We start from the raw sequence: 26,067 nt of genomic DNA on the forward strand, positions 1-26,067 counted from the left end.
GGATGAAACTTGTCATCCCATCAAGTGGTCACCTATCATGTGGATTTACTGCTTTGCCCTTAGCTTGGCTTGAAATTAAAATGTGGGACCCACCACTAACCTATAAAATAAAAAAATCGGTGGAAGGCACTCAAGGAGACTTGATCCCACAACCTTAGTTTTCATAAAAACAACCATAACCATTGGGCCATTATAACCGTTATTGATATAAGCATTTGACAATTCTATAATGTACACACACTGTTATACAAAACTTAAATTGAATACATAAGGGCCATTCTCAATTACCTATGTTATCCACACCTCACAAAATCCCGCATTACCATCGAAATGGAGAAATTTTGGTGTTGACCCTATAAGGTCCATAATAAAATATATTTTATTAATAAATCTTGGGACGGGGTATTACAGAGAGAGTCCGAGAGAGATTGACTTCATTTTTCTTTTATAGGATAGATGACATGAAGCCCTAATCCCCCTATGGGTTGAAATACCTTATTCACCATTGTAGTTAGGTTCTTTAAGTTGTGAAGAACCCTTTGATCTGTGGTTGGATGCCACATGACTTACACTTATTAGTGAAATGATATTTTGGTGTATCATAACTTAGGACTTTCCAAGGTTCACTTGCATGAGTGGTGGGATGGCATCTAGCTTATGTTTTGTTATTTTTGGAGACGCTGTTGGAATGGTATACTAACCCATTGTATTGCTACTATTTCCAAAATCAAAAGCAATATTCACAAATATATTACATTTGGGTGTTTTTAGTACTCCGTTTAGGGTCAGATATTTTACCTAAAAAAGAGAGTTTAGGATCCAATTTGAATGGTTACAAAACTTAACTTGGTTGGTGTGGGGGTTGAGGGCGGAGTGGGTGGGGAGTTGGGAAGGACTGGGGAGTTGCTGGGAAGAAGGGGTGCAGGAAGTTGAAGAGGGGGGATAGGTAGGGGAGCTGGGAGATGCAAGGAGGGGATAGTGGGTCGCAGGTGGGCTGCCTGTTAGTAATTAAAGAATTTTTAATTATTGGAGGAAAAAGCTAGAAAGGAACTTTTGTTTTGTAAGAGGGGGGAACAACACAAGAAGTATGGAGTAAAGGAATTTAAGTAAATATAGAATAAGTGCAAGGGAGTGATTATAATTAACCCTTGAAGTTACTGTTAGGTGATACGGAGAAAATGTCATAAAATTTATCATCCACCAAAAACAAAAAGATTAAACATGAAATTTATAAGAACCACTTAAAGAGTACAATAGATAGAAGATAAATACTCCTCTCTACAATATGCCATCAAGTTCCTTGCAACATGCAGATTTTCATTCAAATTCGTTGCTTGTAACACTACTTTTTTTTTTCTTTCTTTCTTTTTTTGATATAGAGGAAGATTGAAAAGAGAAGAAAAGAAAGGAACTTGGAAAGAAGGCCCTTAACCATCCATCAACATTGGAATAGGTTCAAACAACAATGATTCAGCTTGATTCTTGTTCTCATCATCAAAAGCTCCATGGCCATCTCCATATTAATATATGCATAGTGACATTCGAGCAAGATTTATTGCCGGCTTGATAAAAGGTTGAGACATAAGAAATTCATTATTGATTGTATCTGTATTCATCTTCTTCCATGTTTCATCAATCATATGGCTCATATGTTCACAAGCCATATCCTTAGAAGCACCAGTTTCATACACGTATGATTGGATTGATTTCAATAGATCACCTCTCTCTAATTCAGCTTGCATGGGAAAAAAAAACAAGGTACATGTCATTTAAATTATACAGCCAAATGGAGAGGATCAGGGCTCATTTCAATATAATCTGCTTTTAACAAAAAAAAAAAAAAAATGAAGCTCACATACCTTTGAAGTACCAAGACCGTCAGCAAATCGAACTATCAACAATGACCAATGTGAAAGATTCAAATTTTGTGATACGCAGTCTAATGCCTCCTTTTGAATAGTTTGTCGCAATGCGAAAAGGAATGAATGAGTACTACATTGCATCCTACTGAAATCACTCCATTGTCTAGGTACTACTGGAGTGTTGTGTAATACTACTTTGCCTCTATTAAGTATGATTTGCAAAGATCAAGCCACTGGAATAAGAATTTGAAGTGGTGATTGGCGAGGATCAAGGAGAAAATATTGAAAGAGATAATTTAAATAAAGAAACCTACCAAGAGGGGAACTCTATTCCCCATGTGACGTGCAATGCTAGTGAAGAAAGGATTGGTGGTATGGTAAATTCAGTTGTTGATCGGCCCAATTTTTCTCCACGAGAGATGGCTCATGTGGACGGCTCGCATGGTTGTAATTTAATTAATTGCTTGGATGGTAATTTGGTGGAGGCACAAGAGTTGGTTTTGGGTTCGGCTATTAACCCGTCCAGGGTTGATATGGGCTTTCTGGAAGTGGTGCTACCGATTACATCTACGGTGGATGCGGTTACGATTGCCACCGCTCCAATGTCAGTAACGAGTCATGATAATGGTCGCCTGGCTATTGGATGGTGCTAGGTGATTTTAATACATACCTTTTTTCTCATGAGAAGAGGGGTCCAAGTAGATTCAATGTGGGCTGGGCGAAGGATTTTTTTACTTTTATGGATTCATCTTCTCTGGTTTCTCTCCCTTCCAATGGTATTAAATTCACATGGACAATAATAGGAATGTGGGAAATGTTAGAGCTGTGCTAGATCGAAGCTTGTGCAATGAGGCTTGGTTGGAAAATTTTCCAAGCTGTTTCTAAAGGGTCCTTGCTAGGAGTTACTCTGACCATTCAGCCACAGTAGTTGATTGTAAAGATGTGCCACGCCCAAAGAATATTTCGTTTCGTATGAATCGGTTTTGGGCTGATCATGTTGAATTTCACGAAGTGGTTCGTTCTTCATGGGAGCTGCCCATCAGGGGAACCCCTCTTTTTAGAGTGGCGCAGAAGCTGAAGAGACAAAAAGGGCCATTATGTGCTTGGGCTAGAACGGCATTTCCTCATGTAGATCATGAGGTGGCTCGATCTCTGGCTTGCCTAGAGGAGATACAACGCCACATGGAGATAGATGGATTCAGTGATGAACTTTTTGATCGAGAAAGTGAAGCTTGACAAGTGTATGGAAGAAAAATTACGGGCTGAAAAGTCTGGAAACAGATGGTTGAAGCATGGGGATCGTTGTTCTAAATTCTTTCATTTGTCAATTAAGTTAAGAAGAGGAAAGAACATCATAAGGGAGCTTCAATCAGACGAGGGATTTTTGTACACGGAATTTTCAGAGATTGAGCAACAAGTTAATCACTTTGAAAGTTTTCACGGGCGAGGAATTTCAGTGAGGGATGGTGATATCTTATCAGTTATTCCAAAGCTGGTTACTTCAGAAGATAATGAGATGTTGACGGCTATTCATTCAAGGGAGGAAATAAAATCAGCAGTGTTTGACTTGGATTCTTCTAGTGCTCATGGCCTTGATGGTTTCCCAAGAACTTTCTTTAAAGTTTGTTGGGATATTGTGGGATATGATGTTTGCTTTGCTATTCAAAACTTTTTCAGAGAAGGTGTAGTCACTAGGGGTCATGGTTTTAAGTATCGGTGCGTATCGTGCCGTATCAATCGATATGTATCGGTATTAGTAAACATTGGCATGATACATACCGATATGCTACAGGGAATTTTTGGCCCCTCTTTGTGTATCGGTATTATCGTATCGTGCCGCACCGTATCGATACCGATACATACGATACAAACTTTTGAAAACATAAAAATTCTTGTGAGTATTAGTATGTGTCGGTACCGTATCGGCACGTGTCGGTACCGTATCGATATGTGTCGGTACCGTATTGGTACGTATTGCACCGTATCGCACAGTATCGTACCGATAAGTACCGATACGGTACAATACGACTACTTAAGTGTGGAATGTGTCTTTTTTGTTTGAAACAAACACTTCAAACTCTCTTACCATTTACCAACAGTTTTCTATATTCTCTTCTTTCTTTCTCTTTGATTCACACACTTTTTTGGAGACTCAAATGGTAGATTGAAGAAACATTGTAGAAGTGAATGGTTCAAACAAGGAGAAAATCATAGTCCAAGAAGAACCTTGAACTTGAAAATTGAAAGTCTTGAATAGTAAGTTATTGAATCTTTACTCATTTTTTTCAACTTTAACCTTAGAATTTTAAGTTTTTTTACAAATCTAAGGTTCATCATACTTAGAATCACATTTTGTGCATCATTATTACATGAAATCTTTGGATTTATAAGGATTCACACACTTCTTTCAAAAGAAAATGAGGATTTCAATTTTTTTTTTCAAATTTTTTAAATCTACTCATGCTCAATAGTTAAAAATGTTTAGATTTTTTATATGTTATGTAAAAACAAGTGTTTTACAACTTCCATGAAAATTTTGATTTTTCTCAAAAAAATGTATTTTCTTAATTTTTTATTCTAAAATTAATTAAATAGAAAATTTAGTTCATTCAACTTTTAAAAATAATTTCATAACTTATAATTACTAAATACATGATTTCAAATGAAACCCACATTTTTTCCCCCAAAAAGTGAGGGTTTCAAATTTTTTTTTTTTTTAATTTCTTAGATCTACTCAAATATATTGGTCCACACTATGTTGATTTTTTATATGTTCTTTAAAAATAATTAATCTACAACTTCTATAGAAAACATTTAATTTTTCTAAATAGTTTGTATTTTTATTTTTTTTTTTAATTTTGAAAATTAATTAAAAATTAAGAAAAATATTTAAAAAATACAAATTTTTTTAGAAAATTCAGTTCATTTTAGTTTTAAAAAAAATTATAATTTAGTTGGCCAATGACCATGATGTGAAATTAGATGCACAATTTTTTCCAAAAAAAGTGTGCATTTCAAGTTTATGTAAATTTGGAAAATTACAAATTTTTTTTTTTCTTTGGATGCATCTCATTTTAGCTTCTAAAAAAATGCTATTACTTACTAAATACTAAATCAATAAATATGCATATTAAGATTCATTATGTATCTTTGTGGGAAGATGACGCTTAAAGAACGGTTTAGGGATATTGAATGGGCTATAGCCGAGAAAGTACAAGACAATAGGTTGTGTATAAAATGCAATTACTGTGATACTATCCACATTGAAAGTAGAATTACCAGACATAAACAATATTTGGCTGGAGGATTTTCTAATATTGCCAAATGTACCAAGTGGCCAGATGAATTTAGCAAAGCAATGAGGAAACACTTAAGGGAAAGTAGAGATAAAGCAAAAAAAAGTTGTTGAAGAAGATGATAGATTGGTTGAGAATCTAAGGGATCATGAGGATTATGAAGGATCTGATATGAAGGCAGAGGATGAAGATCAATAGCTTGCACGAACAATGCATATTTCAAGGGAGGAAGCAAAAGAAAAACAATAGATAGCAGAACAACTGAGAAAAAGTCAATCTGTAGGACCTAAGCGTGGTGGCCCGATGATTTATGAACAAGGTTCTAGCTCTAGAAGTCGTCCAAGTATAGATATTGGAGGCACTGTGAAGGGCATGTTTGACAAATTTGCCTCCAATGGTAAAGGTAAGGGGAAAAGGAGCCTAGAAATTAAAGATATGAGAGATACACCATATAAACATCATGATGAATGGCAACAAACGATTGAAGAGGCTTTCCAATCAAAAACATTGAGTAAGAAAATTGGGAAAGCAATCTCTAGGTGGTTCCACAGTTTTATGATTCCATCTCACAAAGCTAAAGATCCGCACTTCAAGGCTATGGTCAAGGAGATTCAGATATGTGGGAAAAATGTGAAGCCATCCACACCCCATGAAATTACAGGGCCATACTTAGATGTTATTATGAAAGAGGTGGATGAATACATTGAAGAGTTTAAATACAAGTGGTATGAATATAGAGTGACCATCATGTGTGATGGGTGGAGTGGACCGACGAGGATGTCCATCATCAATTTTCTGATTTATTTTTCCATGTGTGATGGAAAAATAATATTCTATAAGTCTTTCAACATATCCTCAGATATCAAGGACTCAATGTATTTATTTAAATTAATGGATGAAGTTGTTCAGGAAGTTGGGTCAGATAATGTTGTCTAGGTTGTGACTGATAATGTCTCCAATTTCAAAAAGGTTGGTACTTTATTTATGATGAAGTATCCCACCTTATACTAGACACATTGTGCAGCCCAATGTATTGATTTGATGTTCAAGGACATTGATGAAATGAACGAAGTGCAGACATTGGTTTCTGATACCAAGATGATCACCAACTTCATCTACAATCACAACTGGGTATTGGTATTGATGAGAAAGTACACAAAAGGTGACTTGGTGAACCCCGCAGCAACAAGGTTTATAACAAATTATATTACACTTGATAGTATTCAAAAATGGAATAAAGGGCTAATTAAGTCATTCACCTCTAATGAGTGGTTCAGTAGTAAATATGCAATCATTGAAATTGAAAAAACTATTCAAGACCTAATCACCTCAATAAAATTTTGGGAAAAGATATACCGATTTACTAAGATTATGCAACCACTATTTGTGATATTTAAAGTGATTGATGGTGATAAGGCACAGACGATGAAAAATATAATGCATTGTATGGAAGTTGTCAAACAAAAAATAGAAGCGGTGAACCCAAAGTCATTTAAGGCATTTTTGAAGATTATAAATCGTCGATGGGAAAATAATTTGGTTCAAGACCTTCATCGGGCAGGTATTTTCTCAATTAAATTTATAAGTAATTTTATTAGTAATTTAATATACTTAACCATTAACAATAAGTAATATGTAACAATGTCAATGTGCAACCTATTATTTGAATCCGGATCTACACTATAAGCGCAATTTAAGGTTTAGGAAAGATTTGATGGAATCTTTAAAGGATGTTATGAACAAGTTAGCTCTTAATATTGATTCGGCCAAAGATGCAGTTAAAGAGGTTAGTAGTCTACTAAGCTTACATATTAAATCATTGATTAATATTTAATACATTGAGTGGCATATTAATATGTTAATACATGTATAGGTGAAGTACTTCCGACAGGCCACTCAAAGGTTTGCTGATCATTTAGCTATCCATGCTAGAGGATCACAACGCCCTGGTAATTTAGGCTTAATCAGCTATCCTTATATTTCAAATTTATTTCAAACTCCTAATGTTGCAATTATCTTTGTATAGCTGATTGGTGGATGAACTATGGATGGAACGCTCCAAACTTGAGGCCAATTGCAATGAAAATATTATCATGCACGGCATCCTCAAGTGGTTGCGAACGTAACTGGAGTACATTCGGATTGATACACACCAAACCTCGAAATCGTCTGAGTTATGAGAAGTTGGAGAAGCTAGTGTATATGCACTACAACATGAAATTGAAGATGAAATATTTAGAATTGGAGAAATCAGGGGATGATATTGATGGCAACCCAATTGACATCACCCATATACTCGACGAGGAAGATCCAGTTAGGGGATGGATTGAGGAGACTGAAAATGTTTTAGTGTTGGATAAATTATCTGAAGATCGACGAGAAACTACACCTGATCCCATTATAGAGGACCTCATTAAAGATATAAATGAAGATTTTAAAAATATTGTTGAGGATAAAACCCAAGCACCATCAGCTATGGAAGAGGATGATGATAGCTCCAATGATGGCGATATTAGGGGGACGAGATCAGGTGCTACATATAGTGTAACTTAACCAGATAGTGATGATGATGACCAAGACAAGGATGGTGCTGCTGCTGTTGATGATGATGATGATGATGATGGTGGTGGTGGCCAAACTTATGTACCAGTACATTTCACGGAGGAGGTTGCATTTACATATGTAACCCAAGATAGTCATCATGGTGCTCATACATAATCAAAGTCTTATAGTCAGAGGGATAGGCGATCCCACAATCCGAATGCTACTGATGTATTGATGAGTAGCATGGAGTCAATGAGCATTAGTTCAGATCCTACTGGTTCCTCATCCGGATATGGACACCATGTATCTTTAGATGCATCTTCAGGCTATAGATATGAGATTTATGTAGGACAATCATTTGCCAATCCAGAGTAGTACAGAAGTTCAGATCTTGCTGGTTCCTCATCCGGACATGGACATCATATATCTTCAAGTGCTTTTTCAGACTATGGATATGGGACTTATACAGGACCAACATTGGCCACTCCTGAGTAGTACAAAAGATTCTACAATGAATGAGAGACCCATTACCATAAATATTTCGATTGGGGTAAATATTGTGACTATATTCGACAAGTGCAGAACATCATCTTAGTTGCTCCTACTGAAGAAGAAGGTCCTAGTTAAGGATTTGAACCACCATGACACTCTTTATGGCACTCATCATAGTGGCAATGGCAATGAGGAAAGAAAAAACTGTAAGAAACTTCATCATTTTGAACATTTTCAACTCAATATATTTGTCTATCAATACGATACCCTCTATTTAAGTATTTATACATTCTACATGTTATATATAATTTTTTTAACTGTTTTTTTTTTATGCAGAAGTGTATAAAAATGTGTTCCCTATCCATTTATGTGCGTATCTTTAGTGTATCTTAGCGTATCTCTTATACGAGATTATACCCTCTGATACGTATCTTAATTTTGACCGATCGATACGACAACCGATACCGATACTTTAATCCTTGCTAGGGGTATCAACTGCAACTTTTTGACATTGATTCCTAAGGTGGAAAATGCAAGAAAGATAGGTCAATTTCACCCAATATGTCTTGGTAATTTTATTTTTAAACTTATATAAAAAATTCTTGCAACTCGTCTATCTGTATTGTTACCAAAGCTAATATCAGAGGAGCAGAGAGCCTTCCAGAAAGGAAAGGTCATATTCTCAAATATTAATGTTGCCTCAGAATTAACAAATATGATGCACTCAAAATGTTTTGGAGGTAATATGGGGCTGAAACTTGATGTTCAAAAAGCATATGACACTTTGGAATGGCAATTTTTATTTGATGCGCTGAAGGAGTTTGGATTCAAAGATAAGTGGGTGGAATGGATTCATCAAATTCTCTCTTCCACGAGATTATCTGTTCTCATCAATGGAGGTCCTGCAGGGTTCCTTGGTGTGGAGAGGGGTCTGAGGCAAGGTGATCCTCTTTCTCCAATGTTATTCATATTAGCAGAAGAAGTCTTATGTCATGGGCTTCAGGAACTTCGCAGAAGGGGGTTCATTAAACGTATGTCTGGCCCACGAGGAGTTTTTATCCCATCTCATTTATTGTATGCTGATGATTTGTTCGTTTTTATAAATGCGGAGTTGAGAGGGGTGAAGAATCTTAAAGGTTTTTTAGATAAATACTAGGCTTACTCGGGGCAAGCTTTTAATTTGGATAAAAGCCAAATGTATCTTAGTTCGATATCGGTTGCAAGGAAAAATTGAATTAAGAGTGTGCTTCAGATTCCTGAATGTAGCTTCCTAGCTCGTTACTTGGGGGTTCAGATCTTCAAAGGTCATGTGAAAAGAGACTTGGTTTTGCCTTTAATGGACAAGTTCAAGTCAAGACTTGCAGGGTGGAAGGGGCATTTTCTTTCAATGGCTGGTAGAGTAGAGCTAGTGAGGTCAGTGATGAGTAGCATTATGATCCATAATTTCTCCGTGTATTTGTGGCCTTCTAATTCTATTACTTTAATGGAGAAATGGATTAGAAATTTTATTTGGAGTGGGGAGGTTAATTCGTCTAAGGCAATTTTAGTCAAATGAAGTAATCTGTGTAGCCCAAACAGGAGGGCGGGTTGGGCATTCGTCGATAAGGGAGCTAAATCTGGCCCTTTTGGCGAAGTTGGGATGGTACATCAAATTAGACTCTTTGGGTGTTTCAGCATTCCTCCGAGGTCGTTTGGTATCTTTTGATGGTTCTCTTAAGTCATCCTTTATATTATCTTCAATTCTGCCAGGGCTGAGGAAGATTTGGAGATTTATTAGTGAAGCAGATAGATGGATTGTGGGAGATGGGCAGTCTATAAAATTCTGGTATGATCATTGGTTGGGGGGTTCAAGGGTGGTAGATCTGATTACAAAATGATATTCAAGTCCCTAGAAGACTTTCAGCCATGGTTTCAGATTTTATCAAGGATGGGCTGTGGTGTTTCCCCTTATTTGCTTCTCCACAAATGGCAGTGATTAGGGATAATGTCTATGCTCAACAGCTTCCTTCAATTGTTTTTCCAGATAAGTGAGTGTGGTCTCTCATGGAGTCGGGACCATTCACAGTATGGTTTGCTTGGGAAGGTCTTAAGGTGAAGAATGAAATCCAACCTTGGTATCATTTAGTATGGATGAAAGGCCTTCTCCCCAGGTTCTCTATATTTGGTTGGAGGTTTTCTTATGGCAGCTTGCCTACTGATGATAAGGTAGCAAGACGATAGGTGCCAATGGTTTCCAGATGCGAGCTTTGTTGTCGAAATCAGGAGTCTCTTCATCACTTATTCTTGGATTGTGATTTCAGTACTAAAGTGTGGTCTGAGGTGGTGCAGTTCTTTGATTCTCAGTGGTATGGTTTCCCCTGTATAGAAGAACTATTTTCTTGGTAGAAAAGGAAGGCAAGGGTGATCTCTCTTCGCAAGATTTGGCTTGCCTTGGTGATTCTTATTCCCTTTCACATTTGGTCGGAAAGAAATAGTAGAAGGTTTGAAAATTTACACAGGCATCATTCGTAGGTAGTCAAGGTGGTGCTGAGAGATTTGGTGGACTTCTCTACTCAGGTTGGTGTCAATGTGAAGACGGTGACAGAGTTGTTGATCTCAAGATGGCTTCAAGTGAAAATAGCCCCCATCGTTCAAAGAAGGATTATTGAAGTAATTTGGCAATGCCCCCTTACGGATTGCTTGAAGCTCAATATCGATGGATGTTCTTTAGGTAACCCAGGCTACACAGGAGCTAGAGGAATTTTTCGTGATTGCACTGGAACTCCAAAAAGAAGCTTCGCAATTTATGAAAGTTTGCAGCCTTTTTTGCTGGTATTTATCAAGCGAGGGATATAAATGTCAACCACCTATGGATTGAAGGAGATTCAGAGTCAGCAGCGTCTTGCATTAAAAATAACAAAATTCCCTGGTTTTTTCAGCAGAAATGGAGATATTACAAAAGGTACCTTCAAAATACTTCATGGTCGATTACTCATGTTTTCTGAGAGGGTAATAGTGTGGCTGATAAGCTTGTAAAACATGCTACTACTTCAAGACAAACAACTATCTAGGATGACACTCCTAATTTTATTTTGGCAGATGTAGTCTTGGATGGTCACCAGAGACCCAGGTTTAGATTGTAAAAAAAAAAAATTCCCTTTGCTTTGATTGGGTTTCTCTTCTACTGATGGCAATGCCGATGGTGGAAGAGTAACTCAATGGTTTTCATTTGTAATCTCTTTTATAGTTCAGATTCTTTATTAATACAAAACATTTGCTGATTCTTAGCAAAAAAAAAAAAAAAAAAATTGAAGTGGTAGATAATAAGTTATATGATTTTAGGAAAGATTAAGTGAAAGGATTAAGAAAACAAAGGATTTAAAGTTGTGATATATACTGACTTCTTAAGAAAAGGTATGCTGTCAATTCCATGTTCCTTGAGGTGAAACTAAGCCATTTCATTAACAGTGTTGAAGAGAGCCAAGAAGATAATCTTCATATAGTCTAGAAGTTGTTCGACTATATTAACATTCCATCTGAAATTATAACATTAAATTATGAAATAAGGTCAGTAGAGTTAGTAGAGATAAAATATAATCTAAAAAACTATATTAATCTCAGTTAATCAGATAGAATCACCAAATTAACAAACCTATCCACCTCATCAGTAAAAAGTCCAATGTACCATAGACATCATAAGTACCATCGATCACTGTTATTAGCATATTAACCTTAACCAGTTCCTTCCTAAAATTACTAAATTGAGGCCCAGGGTTGCAACCAATTGGCCATAAAATGCATGGGATCAGACTATCTCTTACAAACTCAAACTGGTCACCAAGGCCCAAATTTTTCCACCACCTAAAATCGACGGGAAAAACAAGAATGAATATTACATAAATAGAATTAATGTTTTTTGGGTTTGTGGGTGTCGACTGAATTTTATTTTAGAGTGGAGGTAATTATATGGACATATACCTTGATGAGTCAGCTGCATTTTCCTGATGAATTCCTTGGACAATGTTGAAATCCAACTTTGCTTGTTGGATTAAAGCAGGAATTGAGTTTTTTTTTTTTTTCTCATAGATGTCCATATACCGCCTAGTCTCTAACTTTGTTATCCTCCAGTGAAGGGGAAGCTCCAGAGCATGATTCACTTGTTTTGCTAGGTTAGAGTCTATATTACCCTTCATTCCCTTTAGAGCTGTCCTTGTAAACTGTTTGGCCTCCTCTAAGATACTTTCACCTTCCGTAGCAAGGTGAGAAGCTTCATACATACTTAGTATTCCCTTTGCATCTGCTATATAACTAGCCTTGAAATTGCCTATCTCCTCTTTCAAGTGATTGAACATATCTAATCCACAATTTGAAGTTGATATATTTATGTTAGAGAGAGAGAGAGAGAGAGAGAGAGAGAGAGAGAGAGAGAGATTTATTGGATTCTATTTATCATTCCTTTTTTTTTTTTTGGGGGGGGGGGGACCTCTTACCTTGGTTTACCTCATGCCCATGTTGCCTAAGGAGCCTAAATCGAAGAGCTGTGGCATGGAGACTCTCCTTTATATCTTCCATGCACACTATGGTGTCCAGGGCTTTCTTGATCTCCTCTTCAAAGAAGTATCGTAACCCAAGTCTCTGGATGTCATCAATCAACTCGAGCAGATCTAACTGTGCCACGGCTCCAACATCATCAAACTTATGCCTAATTTCCTCTTTCAATTTCTTGGTTTTGCTCTTTATAGGCTTTCCCCCCTGTACAAAGTCAAAACTGAAGGGGAATCCCCAAAAAAATAAAATAAAATAAAATAAAAAGGAGGAAAAATAAGAACAAATGGTTAATGTGCTTACTTTGTAATCACTCTTTAAGAATTGGATAAAATCAAAATCCCAGAAGCTAAGTTGATAGTTTACGGTGTAAGATTTCTAATTAGGTGGGTTAGCATAGTCAAAGATTTATTTTAAAACCGATTTAGTGGTGTTGACTACAGATGAAATAAGTAGAAATGATCCAATAATAGTAAGTGATCTCTATGGAGATAACAGATTCTATTAGCATACCTTAATGGTATGAAATATTTATTACTATATTTGGACCTAAAGTATTGTTTCCTTAATGGGGAGAAAACCTTAATTTTATTACAGAGCTGGTCCCTACCCTCACCCCTATATATAGTTATCACTGACCCATTAAGTAAGGTTAATGACCTAAAACAAAAGTGAAAGAGGGTAGATCAGACAAACATTGATTGTGTTGTACAATGAGCATACGAGAAGACATTGATGAGTTGTAATTCTTCAGTCATGGATTCATGTACGCCTAAGATCTGACTCTATATTCGTTGTTGCATGTTTATCTGATCTCCATGCAATTACATAGATTTTCTATCAATGGTATCAGAGCGGTTCATGGAGACGATGGACTGTAATTTTCTATTATTTTGTGCATAACATGCGTATTGAACAATTAATTTGTTATTATCATCTTGGTTTGGTGAGATAATGGGATATAATGGTGATTTTGCTTTTGGCTTACTTTAAAACGTTACCTTATGGTTTTTATTAAAGAAAAAAAAATTGCAATCCACTTTTTGCAAGTTTTTTTTTTTAAAACTTATTCTTTTGCAATCTGGTTTTGGAATTCACATTGTGGTTTGGTTTTTGATTTTTGGTATTTGTTTAAAAAAAAAAATCTTGCAAACTAAGTGCTAGAACGACGGCGTGATGAAAAAAAAAAAAAGGTTAATGTTTAGGGTTTTGATATTATTATAACGTGGTTTTACATTTATACCCCTTTAGATCTTAAATAAAGTTTGGGTTCATGTATGATTTTTAGTTTGGTTGGACCTGTGGTTTCTTTAAGGTAAAATTTAACAGGCTAAGTAAATTTCTTAATGGACTTATTAAACTTCTTTTAATTAGATCTAATAGGTCAGATCTGAATGAGAACTTTAACTGAAAATAACGGACTCAAACTCAACATCTCTTTTATGTAAAGAGTTATGGGCTTAGCCTATAGACTTGATCTTCAAAAAAAAAAAAAAAACCCAATGTTGAAAGGTACTTCTGCCTTTGGTTTTAAAAGGTCATTTTTTTATTTTTTTATTTTTAATTTTTTTTTAAGGTCTTAAGTTATTTTGGGTTTGGTTCTTACAGGTTTTAAGTTACTTGACTTATGAATTCACCTGAGGATGGGGTGACTTGAGGTTGAACTTGATCTTTGATTGCAGTTTAGGTTTGGTCGATCTATATCAGGCTGGGATGGGCTCCGACCTTGTAAAAAGTTTGATTGACCCGTGAGGTCGAACCATAGACTTAGTCACCAATTGTTGGCTGGTTTTGACTTATGAACTGAAAACTAATGGCTTGAAACACAACAGAGAAGTCATCAAATAATTGAAGACTTAAACAAAATCAGAGGTAAAGAAAAATAAATAAATAAATATTTGTGCTAGCAACCATAGTAATAACCTTTGATGATGAGAATATTTTAATTCTCATTAGGTAATTACAATAGAGAGCGAAACAAGGCAGGACCTTTATTTGTATTTTACATTTTCTCATTCTTTTTCCTAAATGCATTCCAATTTCAATTGCTGAAAGATTGTACTTTTTTAATTGATTTAGAAGGACTTGTAATAATGGAATGCAATTGGTTGATGGATTTAGCCTTGAATTATTGGGCTTAAGTATTTGAAGTTTTTCATATTATTTGAAATGGGCTTGGGTTTTGGCATTTTAAAATCCAATTAGTTATTAAATTGTTTGAAATTTTGGCTTATTAAACCTTTGAGCTGGACCTTTTTCGTTTTAAATGAGCTAATTTTTTTTTTAAGCCCATTATTAATTTTGTTTTGGGCCACAATGTTCAGCACAGGTAGGGGTCATGTTTATTTTGGATACTTAAGGGTCGTGGGTTAAACTTCATAATGTTATGGGCTATTGGGTTCCAGCCCGTCGTTGGTTTTATTTAAAGTTTTAAGTCTATTGAAAACTTTTAAATGATGGGCCATTGGAGATTTCATTTAATCAGAACAATAATGGGGTGAGGCGTATGGGCCTAATTTGAAATAGGCTGAATTAAAAACCAAATTAAATCCAGTTTGATAAACCAAATTAGATTGTAGACCACTATAATCTTGAACACGTATGTTTCAAGTATTGTTTGATTAAATCCAATGATTCGAATTAATATCGGTTGAGACCGATCATACACTTGATCGTTTGAGACTTGGCATTGGTATTGTGTCATAGGTACAATAATAATAATAATTATAAAATCCAATGTCTTGATCAAGTCCCCTTAAAGTGATTAAATCCTAAACCAACCCAAAATCAAGATGAATCGATTCTACCAAATTGTGCCATGACTGAACTGATCAGGTTGGTCAATTCAGATATCCGACACATTGACCCTGAAAATTGAACCATTTAGATTTTCCAATGGATTATCGAAAAACCCACTGGGAAAAGTCATCAATATTGACCGATGTTAACCGAGAAAGTATTTGCTAAAAAAAATCTCTTATTTTTGTATTTAGTCATAGAACCAATTGGTCATTTATTAATGTGTTGAAAATTGACTATGTTATTAATATTGTGAAGGATTTTATCATTTGAAATGGTCTTATATGGTAATGGTTAATTTTCACATAATGTCTAATGAGGTTTTTTAGATTTAAAACAATTATATTGAGAGTCCCAAGGCCTTGTGAATAATAAAATACCATTGGTCTTCATGATGTCACTTATCATGTACTTGAGATGTTGTGGATAATTACTTAACTGGTCAAACTAGTGGAAAGATGTAATTATGTACTCTGAAATGTTGTTTATGGTTCGACCAGTGGATGTATGTTCAATATACTAGGTTGAATTTAAAACAAGAAAAATGAGACTTATATTTTGTATTTCATAACTGTTTTGGAACAACTATAGTGTTTTATCTTTGTTCCAGAATGATTTTAAAATTGTATTTTTATTTATGAATGTTTCTACATTGGTTTATCATTACCATGATATTGAAAATTTATTTATGAATGATAAAGGTAGAAAATTAATGGCATTTTGTGCTTACATGTCATATTTGGAACACCCTATGATGAATAAATATATTGAAATTAAATTGGGTGTAAGCTTTCACACTTGATTAGCTGTATAACGTATTTCTAGGGAGCCATGAAAGGTGATGTGGATTCCACCAAAGTGACGTATCTTATTCTTTCATGGTTTTTCATAGGACAACATAGTAGGTGATATTTGCCTAAAAATGATGTCACCAAAGTTAAAAAAAAATGACAGTAACCTAAGATTTCTGATCCCAAATGTGAAGGGATCTCAAATTATTATTCTTTTCACAGAAAATGTGAATTTACAAGAGAACTAGTGCATTTTTAGCCTAAAGGATAAAGATACAGTTTCGGTTATAACTCTTGAATGATATAGTCATTACAATGAATGCATGTGAATCTCACCAAGTTGAACTTTGTTATTGGTGTGGTCTATTTAAATGGGCTTTATTGAAAATTCTTTGTGGGTAAAGTTGACATCTTAAAGATTAATATTAATGATGATGCCTATATTCACATTTGAGATGTTATGATATAAGATCATCTTACGTTACTTGTACATATTGATGATTTATTAATTATTTTTATTATAGTTTCAATGAAATCAAGTTTTAAAGTCTACTGATTAGATAGACCATAAACAATTTTCGCAAGTTAAATCAGAAATCATTTGATTTTGATTTATTGAAATGACTTCTGACATCTATTTATATTGTTGATTATTTTGGCATTATTTATTCAAACCAACAGTTAGATTTAGTTCTAATATGAACTGATATTGACTCCTATAAATGATACTTTTATTAGGTCATATAGTCATACTCTCTTATATTAGTGAGGGAATAAATTATTATCCTATTAAGGATGATAGATGCATTATACATGTTTTATTATGCATACTACACTTGTCGTTTCATGAATTTTAAATCAATCTAGGGATTTCGATGTTATATTTATCGTCCGAGAAATCAGGCTTCATCACGAGATACATAATTATGAGTTTTGACACCCCATTATGATTCAAAATATCATAAGTGCATTGTTTAAGTAATATTTCTTTGAATTTATATGTCCTATTTGTACTTGTGATAAAGTATAATTTTATTGAAAATTCATCGAGATAAAACAAATACATCGTATTTGGATGATTTATATGAGCCCATTGAAGTTTTAGTGACTTATGATATAAAGTCTATGAAATTGTTTATACTTACTATGGATCTAAACTCACATTACTTTCATTTATAAGGACTATTGTTATTTTGGCTTATAAGTTATTTGATTCATGTGTCCTATTAGTTAATGAACTTTTTTTATTTAAAAAAATTATAGGTCTTTATTGTGATTGGCTTTAAAGTTTACGGGCTAATATTTGTATTAGATATTAAAGTCATTTGGGTTGAAAGTTCATACTTATATACAACTTCGTATATCTAACATATTTCATGTGTTTTTTATTATCATGAATAAATATTATGAATTTTCATATTTAGCATGTCGTCATTATAGAAAATTCTATATTTAGATTTTAAAATATTTATTTATAACAATGGCTGGAAGTACAAAACTATTATACTAAGAATGTACTCATTTTGATAACAGCTAAATTATGCTGTTACCATATTGACTATTAGGGTTTATAATGGGTTGCTTTTGTGGGCTTATATTCAATATTTTTATTAATGAAATAGTAAAATAACTCATCTTGTTGTTTGCACTCAAAATCTAAACCCACGGGCATTTGGTAGCAATCCAAGTTTATAGGTTTTCATAATTTCAATGATTATACTTTCCACTTAGTGGGCTAGTTACTGAGATTATGAAATTACTATTAACTATTTAGAATGGGTTACAATAAGGAGAGCATATGACGAATGATGTGCTCTTGCCACCACAGGTGAGTCTTCATTTGATCGGTTTCACTTGATAGTGTGAGTGTGACGTTTTGGGCTTCATAGATTTGGAGGTTCTTGTCTTGCCACCACAGGTGATAGAATTTTCGGAGTGATATTGCTTCGAGCGTCTCGCCTTACATGTGAAAGATTTCACTACGTGTTGGGTGAACTTACCACCACAGGTGTGACCCCGATGACGTCAGATATTTTCCTAGTTTTTATTTTCCTATAGTTATTGAAAATAATACTGGGATAAATCTGATTAATAGCCTAATTAATCAGATTTAATTATATTGTTGGGATGTTATTATGCCTTATGTTCTTGAATATTGTATATTTTGGTAAATGTGTATGATTATATTTTTCAGCTTAGATAAGTCTGATTAATAGCACAATTAGTCAGATTTAATTATATTGTTGGGATGTTATTATACCTTCTGTTCTTGCATATTGTATATTTTGGCAAATGTGTATGATTATATTTTTCAGTTTTGACTTTCCAACTATTTTCTATTAAAACTTTAAATGATTCCAATTTTCAGGAATAAAATTGATCCTTTAATATTACTCTGACTATTATGATAATGAATTTTAATCTTAGATTGATGTACTTCCTAAGTCAGTGGTTGCTAATTTTGTTCAAATTAAGGTTCTTTATGAAAAAGCGGGAGGAATCAAATATGTTTATCTAAAGATCAGTGGGAGTAAGCTCATGAATCATAAATTTCTGTAGAATTATATTACTGCGGATAAAATAATTATTTGTCAAATAGTTAAAAGCTTGATTCCAAAAGGTTTTTTAAGAGGATGTCACTGATAAGAGACTTGTTAGTACTTTTGATATATTTTATTAGTGGGAGCTTTGCTCATATATTCAGTTGCACCCGACTTTCAGTTTTATTTTATATATATGATGCATTATTATTATTCTCAAGAATATATATGCATTTTTATTATGGTAATTTGTTTATGTGTATACACTTATTTATTTGTCTCCTACAGAAAATTGAAGTTATATGTGGTGTATTTACCTTATTCGGTATCTGAGAGTTCAGTCAATACACACACATCTAGTCACTAGTAAAGCTTCGATTGATTGAGGTCTGGTACTAGTGTATTAGGACATTCAGACTCAGTCCCAATGAACTTCTTTGATTGAAGCTTGAGCGTTTAGGAGATGCTTGTAATTAATGAGACTTTCGGTATCTGTCTCATAGGGCTCATCTAGTTTTTAAGCCTGGATCAATTTGGAAATAGGCATGACGATCACTGTTGCATGTTATTTTCGTACCACATTTTTATACTGTTCAGCCCAAGTCGGTGAGGTTATGAGCACTTTGACGTATTTGGTCCCATGTTGCTTTAAATGTGATGATCAATACGATTGAGTATTTGTAATTTTCATTCGGACCAAAGCATTTGATTTAAGGTGCACTCCATTCAAAACTGTTTTTGTTTGTAGCCACATTCAGTTTATCTAAACTGGAGAATCGTTTTAAATAAATTTTAAAATCTAAAACTTTTGACATATGCTGCCCAAGTGGGAGATTGTAAGATTTTCAATTAGGTGGGATAGCATAATCAAAGATTTGTTTTCAAAATCAGTTTAGTGGTATTGACTACAGATGGAGTAAGCAGAAATGATCCAATAATAGTAAGTGATCTCTATGGAGATATTGGATTCTATTAGCATACCTTAATGGTATGAAATATTTATTACTATGTGTGGACTTAAGGTATTGTTTCTTAATGGGGAAGAAACCCTAATTTTATTACAGAGTTGGTCCCTACTCTCACCTCTATACATAGTTATCACTGACCCATTAAGTGAGGCTAATGACCTAAAGCAAAATTGAAAGATGGTAGATCAGACCAACATTGATCGTGTAGTGTATGGAGCATACGAGAAGACATTGATGAGTTGTAATTCTTCAGTCCTGGATTCAGGTACGCCTAAGATTTGACTTTATATTTGTTGTTGCATGCTTATCTGATCTCCATGCAATTACATAGATTTTCTATCATACAAATCATCTAATAGTCATTAGGTCATCAATGAAACGAGTGGTTTTCATTGGGTCATCAATGAAACGAGTGATTTGATAAAGGCATCTAATGTTTGATGAAATCATGGGTTAATGAATGAGAGGTCTTTGTGACAGACTTCTATAATTTGTTTTGGAACAGGATGGGATAGACATAATGTGGAGATTAAGACCCACAGTTTTGATTTTGATGCAATCACCACAAGTGTATTTCTTATATGTAGTCATGAATGCTTGTGCTTTTTTTTTTTTTTTGTAATAAAATATGGGAAAATTACATGATTACCCACTTCTGGGTTTCTCTTAACAAAACTACTCATCAAAAGTTTCAGTTAACAAAAATACTCAAAATTAGGTTTCCCTTTACAAAATTACCCACTTAAAGTTTAAATTAACAAAAATACCTAAAATTGAGTTTGGGTTTACAAAATTACCCACTCAAAGTTTTAGTCATAAAAAAATACATGATTATATGTGGAAGATGAAGAATCACTATTTTGGGTATTTTTGTAAACCCAAACCTAATTTTGGGTATTTTTGTTAACTAAAACTTTGGGTGGGTAGTTTTGTAAACTCAAACCTAATTTTAGGTATTTTTGTTAACCAAAACTTTTTGTGGGTAATTTTGTAAAGGAAAACTCAAAAATGGGTAATCATGTAATTTTCCCATAAAATATTAATCCATCCTTGAATATTACTTTTACTTTAGTGGATGACCACATGCATTGGTGGAGCCAGATAGGGGACCCACTATAGGGCCACACAAGAGAGCAATCCTTGAATATGAGTGTATTTTTTTTAATTTTATTTATGTTTGTCATCACGTGTCTAATTCTACATGTGTTTTATAATAATCAAAAGGCGCACTAGACAGAGAGATATAATTTTTTTTTTGTTGCCTTTGACGAGGCCCATCTTGGATCTGTTAATCAGGTTCATTTAGCTGACATTAGGGGTGTCAACCGGTCGGGTCGGTTTGATTTTAATTGGGCTTGAAGACTTTCAAAGGTTACACCGTGTCCGCCCATTTAACTAATCGGGCTTAGTTATTGAGGGCATGGTACACTTTATATTCGGTCGGTCGGTCTCGGGCTATAATCGGGCTACCTTAATCGGGTTTTAGTCGGGCCTTAATCGGGCTACGGACATGTTTAATATTAAACGGGCTTTAATCGGTTTTTAAACGGGCCCTCTTTAAAATGTGCTCTTATATTCCGGCCCATTCATGCAAACCCAAAAAAATGAAAATAAATCAATAAATGATACCAAATATAACCATTATTTAAAATGTGAACATGTCTTTACTTTTTAGTTTTTATTCTTTAATTTGGGGGGTAAAATAGGTATTCTACAATCATTAAAGGGTCGGGCCAAGTCGGTTCACAATAGGCCGGTCTCGGTCGGGCGTTATTCGGTCGGTCTCGATCGGGCGCCCGACGGTCCAAGTAGCAAAACCGAGACCGACCATTTATAAACGGGCTGGGTTCAAGCCCGACACGTTTAATAAACAGTCCGGGCCAGGCCGGTCTATAAATGGTCGGTCCCGATCAGTTTAGTCGGGTCGGGCCACGAATTGACACCCCTAGCTGATATTATGTAGAATTAAGTAGTCTTCTAGGGTTTTAAACGTGTTGCCCTACTTAAATAAGAGGGAAAATTTCAATTCTATGGGCTGAGTGTGGAGGTTGCGGCTAGACCCATGAGGAGGGAGAGGGAGATGAAATGACTGCCTTGACCTTTATGAAGGGCAATAATATCTACGTAGTTAATACTTCTATGCATAGTTTCATTGGCCCATGCATTGGTGCAAGGGCTGCATGCCATATAAAAGGCTCTTCTCCAAATATAAATGGGAACAGGACTATTTCATCTTTTAGCAATCCCTTATCACATGTCTTCGCATAGAATCAATCTCTTAATAATAATTGGATAGGATCTTGTTCTACTTCTAGCTCAGGGGTAGATAGCTAGGCAAATGGGCTCAACGGGTAAGTCTGGGGAATGTCACTCAGCTCAATCTCTTATTCCCCACCTTATTGAAATAGTAATAATAGGTTGGTAGTTGATAATTTGTGAGGCTCAATGGTCCTCTATCTGGCCTCTAGTGGGCCCCTTTTGACCCTAATGCAACCCCCCAAAAAAAATCGTACATTTTGTCCTATTTCTAAATTTAGGATGAATAATTGGTTATAAAAATTGGCCCAGGAAGAATGAATTGTTTCCCTACCACACAACTCTATATTAAAAGAAATGATACTTCTAGTCGTCACTGTGCCAAGTGAAGTCTAATGCTTTACTATTTGCCACTAAATAGTACATGGGTTAGTTCATGTGATAAAGGACTACACATACAATTAGATTGCTAAATTTTAAGCTAACGTAAGCAAGTAACTCAAATTCTTAGTCAATTATCAAAATGTCATCAAATAGAGATGAATATAAAATACAAAATGGCATCTTTTGTAATCTTAGCTATTTTCTCTTCTCATTTTAAGTAAAAATTGTATCAATGAGATGCTTCTTGATCCTCTATCATATGAAGTAACCCATATATTAGCATGTGGTAAATCGCAAAGTGTTATACTTCACTAGGCCTAGTGACGGAAAAGAAAACCCTACATTAAAAGTATGTTTTTGTTAAATAATTTTCACCGAGATCCCATCTAAAAAACATACAATTTCTGCCTCCAGAATAGCATATTTATTTTATATTAGATGTTATATTTGTCACTTTTACTTTAGGAATAGTAAACTTATTTTTATATTGTAATGATGAAGCGTGTTGCTTGCTTTTTCACTTGAGACGCATTTGGAAAGAATTGAGTTGACCATAAGTGGAAATTCTCTTTTTTTTTTTTTTTTTATATATATTTAAAAACCATTATCACCTTCATTAAATAAGAAAAAATAAACCAGAAAATCTATACCTTACAAGGAAATCGACCTTTCTTATCAGACTAAATATTATAAATTTCTTCTGAGACTAAATATGTAAATAAGTTAAAAAAAAAAAAAATCCCTTATGATATCTTGACTCAATTAATTTTTTTTAGATCAACAATAGAATTTATTAATCCAAGAATGAAAGAAAATACAAAGAGGCTTAAACATCAATTCAAAATAAAAATCTATCCACCTTCGGCATTGCCATCAGCAAATATGAGAATCTTAGAGAAATCTTTTTTGGCTAAAAATTCATTTGTATTGGAAGAAAAAAGAATAAAAAGAATGTACAAAGGGACTATTGTATTTGGAATCTGTGGGAAGACTACTCCACCTTCGGCAGTGCCATCAACAGAGAAGAAACCACACCAGAAACCAAATCACAAAAACAGAAGCAAGCTACATTATTTGAAACGATATCTCGGCCTAGATTGACTATCTAGAGCCAGCTCCATAGCAACCAACGCAGGCCAAGACTAAATTAGAGAAGAAACTTCAAATTTTGCAGCCGATTTTGCTAAGAAATTACAACCGGGTTTGCTTCAGGAAGGCAATGGGTGATTTCCAGGTGAGCGAGTTCAAATAAGGGGTCAAACTCATCCACCTCTGAAGACCAATCCAGGGAATTTTTCAATTTGAAATAAGCAACACCACAGCCACTGAATCGCTCTCAATTCATAAATGGGCGATGCCCATCTCTTTTGCAATCTTCACACAAAAAATAACAGCTAAAATCTCAGCTTCAAAATTTGTATGGACACCCAAAATGCATCTAAAGAACTGTAATGCTTCATCTTTTTCATTTGGGAATACTCCGCCTGCCCCTGCTTTTCCTAGATTCCCCAGAGAGCAGCCTGCCCCTGCTTTTCCTAGATTCCCCAGAGAGCAGCCATCCGAATTTAACTTAACCCATCTTAGAGAAGTCAAAAACCTGAAGTAAATCTTAATCTAGATTTACCTTGAGCATCCCGACTTATATCATCCATTGAGTACCTAAAAGGGGAATCCCAAGTGGAAGAGAATCTTGTCTTTGGAGCGTGTTTTGCCCACCGATCCTCCACCAATATTAACATCTAGGAAATAGTGAGTAATTTCCCAAGAAACCCTATCAGAATAAGAGGCCGTTTGGTAGTGTTCATAAAAAACGTTTCTAGCGTTTTTGAGTGTTAATAGAACCAAAAAACGCAAAAAACCGTTTGGTAGTGTAAAGCTCTGTTTCGGTTTTTTTGAAACTCAAAGTACATAAAAAACGAAAAATCTGGGTTTTGACGAAACACCCCGCTCCCTGTTCTGTCGGTGGGTTTCGTTTCAAAATAAATCTGTTGAAACAATCGTTCCCGACAGTCCGCGACATAGAGAGGAGAGCAGTGGAGAGAAGCCAAAACCGTCTCAGCTCTCGTTCTTCTTCTTCCTCCAACCTTCGTTCCTGACGGTCGGCGACAGAGAGAGGAGATCAGTGAGGAGAGAAGCCAGAACCCATATCTGAACTTCCGAAAAACCCATCTCAGGCAAGCATTCTTCTCGTTCTTCTTCTTCCTCCAAACGGAGTTTCTGGAATTTCCGCGACAGAGAGAGGAGATCAGCGAGGAGAACCCGCCAGAACCCATATCTGAACTTCCGAAAAACCCATCTCAGGCAAGCATTCTTCTCGTTCTTCTTCTTCCTCCAAACGGAGTTTCTGGAATTTCCGCGACAAAGAGAGGAGATCAGCGAGGAGAACCCGCCATAACCCATATCTGAACTTCCGAAAAACCCATCTCAGGCAAGAAGTGATCTCGTTCTTCATCTTCCTCCAACCTCCGTTCCCGACGGTCGGCGACAGAGAGAGGAGATCAGCGAGGAGAGAAGCCAGAACCCACTTCCCTCCTTCCGAAAAACCCATCTCAGGTCTTCATTGCTATCTACTTTGCCTTCGGCTTCGTTTTGGCCAGGTTCTTCCTGGATAACTTCATCTTTCGTGTAAGGTTCTTGACTCTATTTTTTTATTTGTTTCTATTATTCTTGAATAATTCCTGTATCAACAAGTCGTTATTGTTATATCCGGAGATGGTTAAGTCGTTCGTATAATGGGATTTGAGTTCAACACGTCTGCTATTGTTATTATAACGACAATAGATGATCCTACTTAAAATGTGCTCACTTTTTGTTTTGGTTGCCATTACTTATTCCAAATTCCAGTCAAGCAAACTTAGGTAGAAGCAGAGGAAGGAAGACAATGCACTCACAACTACTATTATAGTACAACTGATCATATTCAAGGTTTTTTGGGTGAGATTCAGTCCAAGGGGTTTAATTAATGAGGAAGATTGATTCTAGAGGAAATTTAGGGCTTTCACATGGCATATTCCTATTATATGCTGAGTGCAATAGTTTGTAAAAGTGTAGCTGAAGGAAAGATGTACGGGACTCTATGAGGATCATTTGCTTCTGATGATTTCTCTTTTGATAAACCGAATCATCTGTGCAGAAATTATTATTAGATATTTTGTAAGGATTTGAAGATTCACTCAAGTCCCTTTTGCTGCACTGCCCAAGCCACTACCAGCACTATTTACAGCCCCATCCACCTTGATCACCGAAGCCCCTGCCGCTTTCCCTGAGACTGGTGCCTGTTATTGTGTACATCAATGTCTCCTACTGAAACTAGTACCTTATTCTTTACCACTATTAGCACAGCTTCAAAAGTCGTTATCTTTATCGCCTTGGCTCACGAACTGGTGGAGGATCTTGATAGAAGATGCTTTGGCCATAATGTAATCTTGAAGCGTCACATGATGAAAGCCTATGACAGATTGGAGTGGGACTTTCTCCTGGCTGTACTTTGGAAATTTTGGTTCAATGACAGAATGGTGCTTCTCATCAACAATAGTATATCTTCTGCATGGTTCTCTGTCATTATTACTTGTGGGTCCAGATTTAGTTCTCATTTTCTTTAGCATACTCAT

General features: G+C 35.2%; 1 pseudogene; it reads right to left on the reverse strand.

The window, feature by feature from the left end:
• Positions 1 to 1,449: 1,449 nt before the first annotated feature.
• LOC122081664 lies at positions 1,450 to 26,067 on the reverse strand (annotated as a pseudogene).

This window comes from Macadamia integrifolia, chromosome 6 (assembly GCF_013358625.1).
Source record: "Macadamia integrifolia cultivar HAES 741 chromosome 6, SCU_Mint_v3, whole genome shotgun sequence".
Lineage (NCBI taxonomy): Eukaryota > Viridiplantae > Streptophyta > Magnoliopsida > Proteales > Proteaceae > Macadamia > Macadamia integrifolia.